The sequence below is a fragment of the Anoplolepis gracilipes genome, chromosome 13 (assembly GCF_047496725.1).
Source record: "Anoplolepis gracilipes chromosome 13, ASM4749672v1, whole genome shotgun sequence".
In the NCBI taxonomy this organism is placed as follows: domain Eukaryota; kingdom Metazoa; phylum Arthropoda; class Insecta; order Hymenoptera; family Formicidae; genus Anoplolepis; species Anoplolepis gracilipes.
In genome coordinates this window covers 1,940,854-1,954,779 of record NC_132982.1, presented here as the reverse complement: position 1 = coordinate 1,954,779, position 13,926 = coordinate 1,940,854, and the positions used below count along the sequence as shown (strand labels likewise).

Genomic DNA, 13,926 nt, shown 5'->3' with positions numbered 1-13,926 from the left:
ACATGAAAAAGAAAGCACAAAGGGTTATATACATGTCAACTGTATAAATATAAACATTTTTTATTTATTATATAAAATATTTACATATAAATCTTTATATAATAATACAATAAAATTTGTTTTAGATTTGTGCAGTTAACATGTATATAATAATAACTTTTGTGCTTTGTATTTTTATGCATGCTTATTTTGTATTAATTGTGAAAAAAATATTCAAATATTAAAAATCAAGTTTTAAAGTTAATTTAATAACAAGCCTAATGTAAAGTTGTAAAGTCTCGAATCGATCGGTTACTGCGTCAGATAGCTAAAGAAAATTGCGAGCTGATATATATGTTATCTCGTTACATTCAAACTAAGGCTCGCTATTATAAACGATAAAAACGTTTAAACGTGTAATTAGCATATTAAATATTAAGTGTTCGCGGTAGCGGCGCGACGTCAAGTTTAAAAAAAATTCATATAAAATAAAGAAACAACTTCATGGACATCGTCGCGCTGCTGTCGTATAGCTTATCCGGAATCAGTGTTGTGAGCACAGACTTCTATATAATACTAGACTGCTAACTCCCTAAATTTTACTTATATAAAGTGTCCTCGAATTTTATGTACTAAGAGCGCGTTCGGGGAGATACTATTAGCGCTAAGGTAACCCTTTCTGCGCATGCGCTGACATGTGCCGACGCCATTATAATCAGTACATGTACTTCTAATCTGCTTTCGGTCTCTAATTCTTGTCAGAACACATGTCGTGTTAGTAAAAAAAGTAAGAAATATAAATATTAATTTATGGGATACAAATGTGCAGTTATTTTATATCTTTTATATAAGCTTGTTTATCATACTTAGTATGTATATACATGCGTGCAACACGCGCCTTCACAGCGCATGCGCAGAAAGGGATGTTATACATACTTGTTTGTACATAAAATTAGAGCTGCCTTATACATAAGGAGTTAGCAGTCTAGTATTATATAGAAGTCTGTGGTGGTGAGACGGGCCCGGTTTTCTCGCGCATGCGCGGCGAACGTAGCATCAGTGAAGTATCTTCATATGTAAAAAGGTGTATCATTGGTCACCCGTATAATTTTGTAAGTTTTTGTAATTTAAGGAAAAATATAATTTTTTAAATTATTTTATGGAAATATATATATATATATAAATAAATAATTAAAATCAGTGCTCTCTTAAATATAAAATAAGAATAATATAATCGGCAATAAAGAGCAGGTATGAGTCATGAACATTGGAATGAGTAATAAATAACGCAAATTATACAAATTAAAAATTAAACATTGTTAGGTGTAAATTATAAATGAAATTAAAGAATTTTTGAAAAAAATTATTTAAAATATTTTTATAACATTTAATCATACATAAGTCCCAATAAAAATCAGTATCTAACTATTATTATAACAAATTATGTTTCACAAAGACGTAAAGTTACATGAACAAAAATTCTACAAATATTAACAATAATTAAAACTTAAAGTTATAAATAAAAATACAACTAATTAATTATAATGCGGACGTTTCGAGCTCAAATTTGAGTCTTCTTCAGCGCGATAATTAAATTACAATAATAAAAAATTTTTTACATGAAAACATCAATAATATCTACATAAACTTTTAACTAAGCCTTCGACTTAACTCGCATAAAATCATCTCCGATGAGTATGTATTAATGTTTTAGCAGAGAGCGGAGTCAACATTAAATTGAAGTCACTGACCTGGTAATATTGTTAGTGAAAAAACAATGATCGTTGCAATCTGCAAAATTGATGAAGTTTAGAATTGGAAAAAGTAAAAAACTGCATATATTAATCACCAATCACTAACTGTTGGACGGTCACTCACTCTTTTAACAATATTTTGTGACGGTTAATAGTACTTTGTTGACTCAACTCCTTGTACTGTGGAGTTCGCTTGGATAGTGTCAAAAAATGATACAAGTTATCTGTTTATATAATGTTATTCCCACCACTATATTTTTGGAAGAGTATTAATGATATCATGATAGACACTCGGTAAATTTTCAGTATCAGTTTGCAGACCGTTCTTTTGTCTTTTGATAAATAACATCTCAGAGATAAGCCTCTTGGTATAAAATGGAGTCTCGTCAAGGATTCTAACGTTATCCCAGTCAAAATCATGGTCAAATTCTCGTCTGTGGTTAGTGATTACCGAGGTTGTGTTAGTATTATGATGTATATATCTTTTATGCTCAGTAATTCTGGTTTTTAGCTTACGGGAAGTTTGGCCAATATGAGGCATCACAATGGTTACACTTAATTTTATATATGACGTTAGTTTTTAATTCTGAAATATTATCTTTGTCAGCTCTAATTAATTTGTTCATTTTGTTAAGACTATGGTAAGCAAGTTTCATTCTTGAATTTTTCGTTATACTGTTAAATTTTTCTGTTAACCTTGTATATAAGGTATCGTGAAATAAACCGGTTTCACGTCCTTTGGTGTGTCATTTATGAGGATTTTGTTGTTAATGATATATTTTAAACGCGACCGAATAACATTAAAAATCAGTTTTAATGGGTAATTATTATCTAAAAGAATTCTAATGATCATGTCTAAATTTTTACTGTGATATTTGGGATTTGAGAGGAAAATTGCTCTGTCCACTAATCCAATTGTGACCCGTTTCTGGTGGAGAGGGTGATGTGAAAAATAGTTAAGATATCTTCCTGAAAAGGTAGGTTTGTGATACCAGTCAAATAGTAAAATATTATTAACAGTCTTGAATGTTATGTCAAGGAAATTAATTGTATGATCCTTCTCTACCTCAATGGTGAACTATACCTCCTTTGTCTAGATACGTGTCTGTTAATGCTAGCCTAACAGACAACATGGCCGCGCATGCGCGAGAAAACCGGTCTTGTCTCACAACACTAGTTCAATATAATTAGCAGACAAATTCAATATTTAGCATTTCCTATTATTGCATTCGTTTGGGAATTATTTAGGCAAGTTTAGGAAAGCATTTTTATAGTTTGGGAAATAACAGTTTATTTATAATTGTTTAAACAATTTATTTATTATGATAATGGTTTATTTGCCACTAATCTTCCTAAATACTCGATTATTTCGTCATTTTGGCATATCGTACATTGATTGATTGGTTTATTCCGGATCCCGCAGGTTTCCGGGGTGTTTTCAGGGGACCACCAAACCCCTTACAAAACTCCTCACCGTCTTTCCACAATACATCTTTAACTGTTACATATATACATATTTACAGACCGTACCTCTTTCTAAACCCTTTCCCCTTCTTTGCCTCAATCTCCTCCCCCGCGGCCCTGGCCATTTGCAACCCTTACATACTGATTCCCTCTCCCTTCCCCACGACCCATCCTCTCTACCCTTTCTTCCCTCTCTCTCTTCCGCTACTCTTGCACCCCTTTTCTTCTCCACTCTCGCCTCTTCTCTATCTCTCTCTCTGCTCTCTCTGTCTCTCCTCTCCCTCAGTCCTCTCCTCTTCTCTCTTCCAGTTTCCCTCTCCTCTCTCTCTTCCAGGCTGAGCTGTTCTCCTTTTCTTCCCTTGACCCTCTTCTCATCCCCTTCATATTATCATCACCTTCTTCTCTCCTCCCATCCCTCTCCTAATCGTCCTTTCCTTCTCTCCTCTTACTTCCCATCTATCTCCCTCCCCCTCTTCTACCCTCTTCTCTCTCCGACCCTCTCTCCTCCCCCTTCCTCAGACATCCTCCTCTTCTCTCCGCCTGCTTCTCTTCTACTCTTCCTCTTCTTCTTCTTCTTTCCTTTTACTTCTCAACTTTCTCCCCTCTCCATCCTCCGCTTCCCATCTCTTCTCCTTTTCTAACCATCTCCATCTCTTCCCATCCACTCTCAGTTCCCTGCTTGTTGCTATCACTTTCCTGCCTCTCGCTCTTTTTCTTCTTGCCGCCTCCCCGATCCTCCATCTCATCTTCCTCTCCTCCATTGTCAGATCCTCATCCACTCCCACTCCCCAGTTCCCTCTAATCTCTTCTTATTTCTCTAATACCTCTTCCCCGTACTCTTTCTTCTCCATTTCCGTTAACATCATCCATGTCCCATCCTCCCTTCTTCTTTCTTCTATCCATTTCATCTTCAACTTCCTGCCTAACTCCCTCCTAATGATCCCTTCCACCATATATCTTCTTTCCTCTTGGTTAGCCCTCTCTATTCCTTTCCATATTACTACATTTCTCTCTCTCTTCCTTCTTTTCTCCTTTTCCTCTCTTTTCGCTCTCTCTCTTCTCTCCCTATCCCTGCGTTCTTTCTCCTTTCATGCTCTTTCCGCTCTTCCCTCCATCCTCTTCCAGACGCTCTCCCTCTTTTGCTTCTTCTCTCTTTCCTCCTTTTCCTTCTCTTCCACCCACTCTTCCTCTTCATCCTCTTCTATCATCTTCCATCATGTCTCACTCTCTCTATTCTCTTCTGCTCTGCTCTCGCCGCTCTCTCCTCTCCCTTTCTATTCCCTCTTCTTCCCACATTCTCCTTGTCTCTTTCTCCCTCAGCCCCATCTCTTCTCTCTTCTTTCCTCCTCTCTCTTCCTCTTGTCCTACCGCCACTCCTTTCTCCTTTTCTTCTTCTTTCATCCTTTCTCTCCTCTCATCCTCCACTTTTCCTTCCCCACTCTTCCTCCTCACCTCTGGCTCTTCGCCGAACTTTCTCCTCGCCCCCTCCTCTCTTTCATTCACTTCCTGTCCCCTCATCTCTTCCCCTTTCTCCTCATGCTTCATCCTCCTCTCGTTTATCTGTCCTTCTTCTCTACTCTCTTCCGACCACTCTTTCTCTCCATTCTCTTGTCCCTTCTCTCCTCCTCTCTCTTCCCCTCGCTGCTTCATTCCTCTCTCCTCTTCTTCCCTGTCATCTTTCTCTTCTCGCTTTCCACTTGACTTGACACTTTCTCTCGACCCTTTTTCCTCTCCCTTCCCTCCTCTTCTCTCCTCCCCCTGCCATTCCGCTGCCCCTCTCTCCCTTTTTTCCTCTCTCGCCTTTTCTCTTTCCTCACACTCCACCTTTCCTTCCCTGCTCTCCCTCCTCACCTCTATCTCTCCATAAATCTTCCTAACCACCACTAAGATTTCCAACAAGCATTCCATCGTTTCTCTCATCTCTTTTCTAATCCCCTTCAGCTCTTCCATCTCTCCCTGTTCCTTCTTCCTCATTTCCTCTCTTTCGCTTCTTTCTTCACACCACTCTCTTCCTCCACTCTACCAGCACCTCCACTGTTTCCTATTCCTTGTCTTATATCACTTCCTTCTGTCCACACACTCCACTATCTTCTCCTTGCTTTTGAATTCCCAACTTTCTTCTAACCTCTCAACACACGTGTTCTAGACCACTTTACCGGATCGATATATCGACCAACCTCCCATACAACATCGATCTATCCGCTATCTTGTCCGCTTCGCACTGTTCAGATCGCCGCCTACCGCCATCTGTCCTCCGTCATCAGTACCCCTTGTTCTTTCTTGCTCCGTCACACCTCTCTCTCCCCGCAGCTCTTTTCGCCCCCCTTGCCACCACTTAACCTCCTTGTCTCTCCTCCCGTTTCTTTTTGTCTTCTCTTTTATCTCCTCTCATCCACATCTCTTTTGTTATCCTCACCGTCACTCCTCCAACCACCCATGTCCATTCCTTTCCTCCTTACTCCACTCTGTCTCTCCTTTCTTTACTTCTCCAATTGTCCCACGTCATCACTCCCGTCTCGCCACTTCAAATTTCCCGACCATATATCTCTCTTCCACATTTGTCTTTCTACTCCACTCCACTTTCCCGGCCGGCACTGACCTCTCACTTCCTCTCTTGCCCTTCCTTTCCCTTCACAAACTTTCCCATCCTCTCAAAATCTCACTTATTCCTCCAATCACACATTTCACTCATTTTCTCCGTCCACCATCTTTTCCCCCTCTCTGGCATATCGTACATGATTCTTACATAAAAATTCATCGGATTGTATGAAAAAAAATATTTTTTTCGTCACAATTCGATGGATTTTTATATATTACAATTTCGATAGCGCTATTATTTTAATCCAAAATTAATCAGTACGTAAGTATTTCATCATTAATCATCGTCAATTCTTCAAATCATTATTTTATTTTCTAGTTATTTAAAAGAATTTTTCTTCTAGAATGAGAAACGTGAGAGGCAATAAGTTTGAAATAATAAAATAATAGGGGTAATAAGCTTGAAATAAAAAATAAAATAAAATTGTTTTAAAAATTTCTCAAAAAGTTTTAGTTTAAGTAAAAACTGAGAGCATCATCGTTTGTGTGAAAAAAAATTACGTAAATATCATATGTATATGATGCATGTAAAGACAATTTTTTAAAAAAGTGTTTGAACAATTTATTTACTATGATAATGTTTTTTTGTCAGTAATCTTCCTAAATACCCATGGCGAACATCTTGTAGTTATTTCCATTATTGCTTGATTAGCCGTGAGAATTTATGGATTAAATAATTGAATAAATGTATAAATGAAAAATGTATAAATAAATAATACATAATAATAAAAAATAATAAGAAATAATAAAAAAAAAATAAAAAGTAATTAGAAATTTGTATACATTTCTAATTGTATTTATTCTTTTTTATTTATTTATTCATTTATTTATTTATTTATTTATTCATTATTTAATAAGAAAATTTAAAATAAAATTTTAATAGAGAAACTGTACAGTAAGTACAAAGGGTGGCATCCTACGCTTCTAAGTACTCCGGCCGCGCGCCTTCTGTTTAGTTTAACAACTTTAATTGTTAATAACTCGGTAAATAATGGTCTGAGCCAAAATCGGAAAAGGAACTTTTTACTCAAAATTCCACCTTCTTTCACCCTCTAAAGTATTAATTGAGAGTTACGGGACACCCTGTATATACGGGGTGTCCGGTAATAACCGCCTCACCACTCATATACAGGTAGAGCAGGTCAAACTGAGTAGAAAAGTCTTCTATCATTTTTCGATTTTCGAAATAATTATCGAGAAATTAATTAAAAAAGATCGGCAAATCCGCGCGAGTAAAGCGCGCGCGGCGAGAAGGCCGTCTCACCGCTACGCGGTTACTAGGCGCGCTACTCATACGCATCCGTTTCTAGTCGTAGACCGCTCTTCCTATCATTCAATGAGCGCCTAGTAACCACGTAGCAGTAGGATGGGCCTTCTCGTCGCGCGCTTGTACTCACCCAGATTTGTCAATCTTTGTTAATTAATTTTTCGATAATTATTTCGAAAATCGAAAAATGGTAGAGGACTTTTCTACTCAGTTTGATCTGCTCTACCTGTATATAAGCAGTGAGGCGGTTATTACCAGACATCCTGTATATATAAAATATATATATATATATACACATATATTGTTAAAAAAAAGTAAATAAATAAGTAAAAAATAAATAAAAAAATAAAAATTCTTTTGCTGCGTGTATATGTATATATATATGTATGTATATGTATATATATATATATATACACATATATATGTATATATATATATATGTATATGTGCGTGCGTGCGTATTTGCGCGTCGCTTACCGGTACGACAAAGCGACGGCGACCTTGTCTTGCTTAACAAAAAATACTTGTTATGCCTTCCTCTATCACTTCTTAAAGTTATGCCGTAGGTTTTTGAAAGACTGTATATATGTATATATATAGACTGTATATATAAAGACTGTATATATATATATATATTTATATATGATTATTATAAACAAATACTATTTATCACTAATCAAACACTAGACTAGTAGGAAGACAATATCTAGTTCTGTCAATTTATTAAAATATTTTTCTTTGTTCTTTAAGTGACACAAAGTATAAAATAATTACATTCTATGAAATTTACAAAGGCAATTATAATAAATAATATTGCTAAGTATTTATTGTTACAATTGAGAAGTTTAATGACTATCTATAATAGAAACACTTGCAGTTATTACAGTTTTCTACGTAATGTTGATTGTTAGAAAATGAAAGATATAAATAAGAAACAAAAGTGCGGTTTTGCTTTTGGTTGTATAAGATAGTAAGATAATTGATGCTCTAAGAAAAATTATGGCTAATAACAGTTTAATAGTATATCAACTATTAGTAAATAAATGTAAAATAGCTCTCTTGAAGAATAAAACTAACCATCATACCTTATCTATAGAGAGCAAATATATCGTAATAAATAATAACGTGATTAGAAAGGACTAAATTAATTAATAAAAAGTTGATTATATATAAAACCGTTTTTATCAATATGAATCAATAATAGAAGGAAAGAATGAACGTTTCGGCTCCTTTTTTGGGTCTTCTTTAGCGTAAATTTAAAGAAATCGCAATTTGTAATAAAGTTGTGTAATGTCGTGCGCATTAATATTACAATAATTCTGTATAATAACTCTCACTCTTAAACTAATATATACAAAGTTGTGTTATAAGACCAAGAAAGAAGTGGATCGAATAAAAATGCTTCATATTTGATAAGATAAGAAGCATTTTATTTGAGAAGAGTGACTTGACTTATAGTGCACAATATATCCTGAAAGACAACTAATAAATACCAAGCAAACAAATCAAAGTCACTAAACTGTACATTAGTTTCTACTCACAAGTCTAATAGTTTGGTAATTCACTATACATTGAAATAAGCCACAGAGATCTTTATCGGTCTAAGACGGTTGAAATCTACTGTCAAAAATATTGAGAGACATAAGGTTTGTTTTTTATTCTTGCACTGGCTACACTAGTTCAAAAAGTGTACACTAAAGCATTTGTTATTCCAGAACTGGTGTAACCAATATCGTTCGTTATTCCAGTGCAGGAAAACTTGCAATTAGTTCACTGAACTGGCTGCGCTAGGTCTGGAGGTAGTGCAAGTAGTGTAGAGCAACCAAATAGCCGGCAATTTTAAAACAAAGTTAAAAGTTATAGCAAATTCTATCATCCGCACTAGTGCATACTAAAGGCTGCTAAAGATATCTAAATAAAAAGAAATCATATAAACATTTTAAGAATTAAAATTCAATCATGATATATTTGTCCGTCATTTTTTTTAGTAGAACTACATTATTCATCATCAAAATGTTTATATATTACGTCATTATACTTACATACTTCATATACAGGGTGTCCCAGAACAACCTTCCGTCCATAAAATGACGTATTTCTGACACAATTCTAAGATAATTTTTCCTTTATCAAAATTTGATTTGAAGCGTAGTTTTTGTGTTATAAGCAAAAATAGTTAGCAAATCATGCGTCGAGTATAGAAGGCAGGCAGGAGCGGCGCGGCGCACCGCGAGCGCGGGCGCAGCTAACCGTCCGACGGGTGATTACCGCCGCATGAGTCGCTAACTATTTTATCTTATAGCATAAAATTATGCTTTAAATAAAATTTTGGTAAAGAAGAAAATGTCTTATAATTACGCCAGGAATACGTGTTCATTAAAATAACATTACTTTAATGACCAAAAGTTGTTCCGAATCGCCGGCCGTCGGACGCTGCGATCAGCTGATTGCTACACGCGATGTATGTATGTCTGAGTGTGTGTGTAAAAGGAAGGAACAGAGTGAGTGAAAGAAAGAGAAAGAGAGAAATAACCGCCTCCGTGACAGCGACGCTCCTTCGATTGTCATCGACATTGTCGTCAACGACTTCAGACTGATCGATATATTGATTTTCCGGCTCAGCTGAGAGACACATCGCGTGTAGCAATCAGCTGACTGCAGCGTCCAACGTTATTTTAAGGAACACTTATTCCTGACGTAATTATAAGACATTTTCTTCTTTACCAAAATTTTATTTAAAGCATAATTTTATGCTATAAGATAAAAGAGTTAGCGACTCATGCGGCGGTAACCACTCGCCGAACGGTCAGCTGCGCCCGCGCTCGCGGTGTGCCGCGCCGTTCTTATCTGCCTTCTGTACTCGACGTGTGATTTGCTAACTATTTTTGCTTATAACTCAAAAACTAAGCTTCAAATCAAATTTTGGTAAAGGAAAAATTGTCTTAAAATTGTGTCAGGAATACGTCATTTTACGGACGAAAGGTTGTTCTGGGACACCTTGTATAGCAGCCTTTAATATGCACTAAGGTGATGTAGTGCGCATGACCGAAATCGCTATTAAATTGTAAGTATAAAATTAGAAATTTTTTTTAGATCAAAAGATATAATATAATTATAATATTATATTAATATATAATATATATAATATATTATATTAATAAATAATATATAATATTATATTATTATATTATATATTATATTATATTAGTATATTATTATAATTAAAATATTATATAATTTATTATATTTTCATTTTTATTTGATGAATCTATCAATTCAACAGCTAAAATGTGGTGCGCCATATTATTTTTGCACTGCTTTGTACTGCACCGTTTTCTATTCCCGTCTGCACTCTCAGTTCTCGCTTGCACTGGCTCAGTTCTGGGCATCAATCATGAATTTCGCGTGAACTTTTTCATTTTACACTTTTCACTATAATAACTTCACGTGAAAAAGTTCACGTAAAAAGTTAAAAAAAATATATATATGCAGTATTGTTTAAATAATAATAATTTATTAACTCGTAAGCAAAGCAGAAAATACGCATATAATGCCGATGGTTTAATTGTTTATAATTTATCTAGTATGAATTATTAAAACGTAAAAATTTTCACGTGAATTTTTACTTGCGATAATGTACTTATTAAATTCGTTTAAGTGTTTTTTTTACAAACAAATGTAAACTTTTTCACGTAATGTTTTAACCATCTAACGACTTGGTTAAAATGTGAAAAATAATGTAACAGTATGCGCATGGTGCTTTGCCTACGTATATTTGGTGCCAATAATAAAAGAATTCATTCACGAGAAACATAAAAGAAAAAAGCATTTTGCAACACAAAATAAGATAAGTATGCAATAAATAGAGTAAGATTATTGTAGTTACATCTAAAATTTTTTGTACAATCTCTACTCATATTTATTTTATATAATAGTATATAATTAATTTATTAAAGTCACGAATATAAGGGTAATTTACATTTCTAATGATATTAATGCAATATATCAATTTTTCTAGAATGAATACAACACAAAATAAAAAAAAAATATTACTTGAATGGATGAAGTTACATCCCGAGGTGGCAAGAAGAAGGTTGCAACAATAAGGTGAAAATAAAAATGAAATGGTAAATATTACTTGATCTGCAATTTCTTTTTAATAATATAAATATATTAAATACATTGATATATACATTTTCAGAAACAATTACTAGAGAAAATGACAAATGTAATAAATACAGCCAATGAAGGGCCCGTTAAATCCAGTTCTGAATGGTTAAAGGTATTATAATTAATATAATATTTACTATTATAATATAAAGATAAATTAATAGTTATTCATATATTTTTAATATTTATTAAAATATAACAATAAAAAGTTTATAAATCTTATTTTCCAATACAATCTCTTTCCTTTTTTTATGCATTTATTTCTTAAGTTTACCAGTACATATAACATTTATCGTGCTGTGTTTAAACCATCGACATTTAGAATGGACTGACATTGCGATAGTCAAGCGCGCGTCCGCTATCTAGAGAGAGAGACTACAGTTGAGGCCTATGTCTGTCTTTTTTGCTAGCTTCTCATTGGTTATTTTGCCTCCTTCCAGTAACAAAATAACCAATGAGATGCTAGCAAAAAAGACAGAAGAGGCCTCAGCTGTAGTCTCTTTCTCTCGATAGCGGACGCGCGCTTGACTATCACAATGCTCAGTCCATTCTAAATGTCGATGGTCTAAACGGGATACCCTTCGCTACATCAATGCATTAAAAGGAAGGAAAACTGTATCAAAAACATGTGCTTATAAATTTTCTATTACATAAATAAATTTTAGAAAAAAATATCGATTATTACAAAATAACAATTTAATATCTTGTACACTGTCTAATTTACTTGTAGACATGAAAAGATTGGAAAATGTATATTTTTGAAAAAAGAAACAAAGCGAAGAAATTATTATCAAGGAACAGGTGGAGGATCTCCAATAAAAATATCTTTTTCACCATTAGAAGAAGAATTATTGGATTTCTTAACCCCAGAAGCAGCAGGTTTAGAAAATATTCCACAAGGAGGAATCAATTTACAAGAAAATTTAAATTATGATTATCAAGAAAAACATTATTCTGATAATTTAGTACAAGAACCATATATTAATGTTAACAAAATACAAGACTTTGAATGTGACGAAACTGAAAATATGCCACTACATAAAAAATTATGTCAAAATGGTACGGTTTTAAATAATTTTAATAGTACGATTTGTGACACTTTAATAATATGATTAAGGCCTGATTGCATCAACAATATTTTAGCTTTAAGCGAGACTTAAATATGTGTCTGTCTTTATTTATTTAGAAAGATAAGATAAAGATAGACATGTTTAAGTCTTGTTTAAATCTAAAATAACATACAATCGGGCCTATTATTAATAAAGCTTTTAAGGGCTTTAGCACAATGAAAAAAACATAAGAAATAGAAACAGAAAATAATGTAGAAAAGAAAAAGATAGAAGATATTTCCCTCTCTTTCTTTCCTATGTTATTGCGTCTTCTTATTCTTTTTTTTCATTGTGCTAAAGTCCTAATATTTCTCAGATTATTTGATATTTAATATATTTTTCAGATTCAAAGCAATCGATGTCTGCCAAAATGATAAATATTCAAGAAGCCAAATTAGTGTTAAAAAAGGAATTAGATATTCAACGACAATTTTTGGAAGTGCAACAATCTATATTAATTGAAATACAAAAAATAAGAACTGTAGTAGATACGTTTGGATCTTTACAATAATATTTTCATAAAAAATGAAAGGTGAGCAGTATAGACATAAAAGTATAGACCGAGCGTTTACCTTTATTTGAGGAGTGGGGGTAGGTCCCACGTAGAAAAAGACACATTGAAATGTGTGACTGTGCGTTCTCTCTTATTCTTTATCTCTCTACGCGTATTAGCGCTAATGTGCGTAAAAATAAGAGAGAACGCACAGTCACACATTTCAATGTGTCTTTTTCTACGTGAACACTTTTATGTCTATGGTAAGCAGTTTATGTTTATAATTTTCTCTTTATGTTGATTTCTTATTATATTTGTTTTATAGTTTACTACTGTGTTACTTTATTTTACTACTGACTTACATTATAATGCAGATTTGCTTTAATTGATGCTTCATCAATGCACAAAATACAATATTTATCGAGAGATGACGAAGAAGACTCAAACTTTTTCTTCAAGACATCAAAAACAAAATCATGCAAACCGGGAGCAAATTTCCATTCTTCAATCATGCGTTGTAAAGTTCTGACATTAGGAAGAATAAATTTTTGTGCAAAGGAATTATAAGTCTTAATACCTCCACAAAACAATAAATTTAAACAAAACTTTTTAAATGCAAGCGGATATTTTTGTCCTCTGGTTGACTTACGATTATTAAGAGCTATTTGAGTTTTAACGAAATTTACAATTTCTGGTGGTAGAAATTTATCCGTTGTCTCACAATATTCTTTCAAGAATATTTCTCTCGCAGATTTTTTTATAATATTTTTCTGTTGTAGTTGTTTTTATTTTCGAACTTCCCGATGTAACGCAAGAATTCTGCCTCTCAAAATTTTTTTGCGTGGAGAATGATTTGAAAACTTTGGCTCTGTTTCAGTATACTGATGTTTTAATTGCAACATTGATTCCACTTGCATTTGTTCATGTTGCCCGTTAATTATCAATTAATTGTTAACTCTAATATTAAAAAATATTAAATTAATTACAAAACCTAAAAAATTGTTTATTATATTCCATTCATCACAAAAAAACAAACATATAAATTATGATAATTATATGTAACTTTTTTTGTTTCTGGTTCACTGAAATTTT

At 33.5% G+C, this 13,926-nt stretch overlaps 1 long non-coding RNA gene across 1 annotated transcript; it reads left to right on the top strand.

Moving 5' to 3' along the window:
* Positions 1–518: 518 nt before the first annotated feature.
* Positions 519–13,386, top strand: LOC140672559 (uncharacterized). Its single transcript, XR_012047916.1, has 6 exons — positions 519–1,091; positions 11,081–11,189; positions 11,264–11,344; positions 11,963–12,291; positions 12,686–12,873; positions 13,209–13,386. It is a non-coding gene; the product is annotated as an uncharacterized lncRNA (long non-coding RNA).
* Positions 13,387–13,926: the final 540 nt, after the last annotated feature.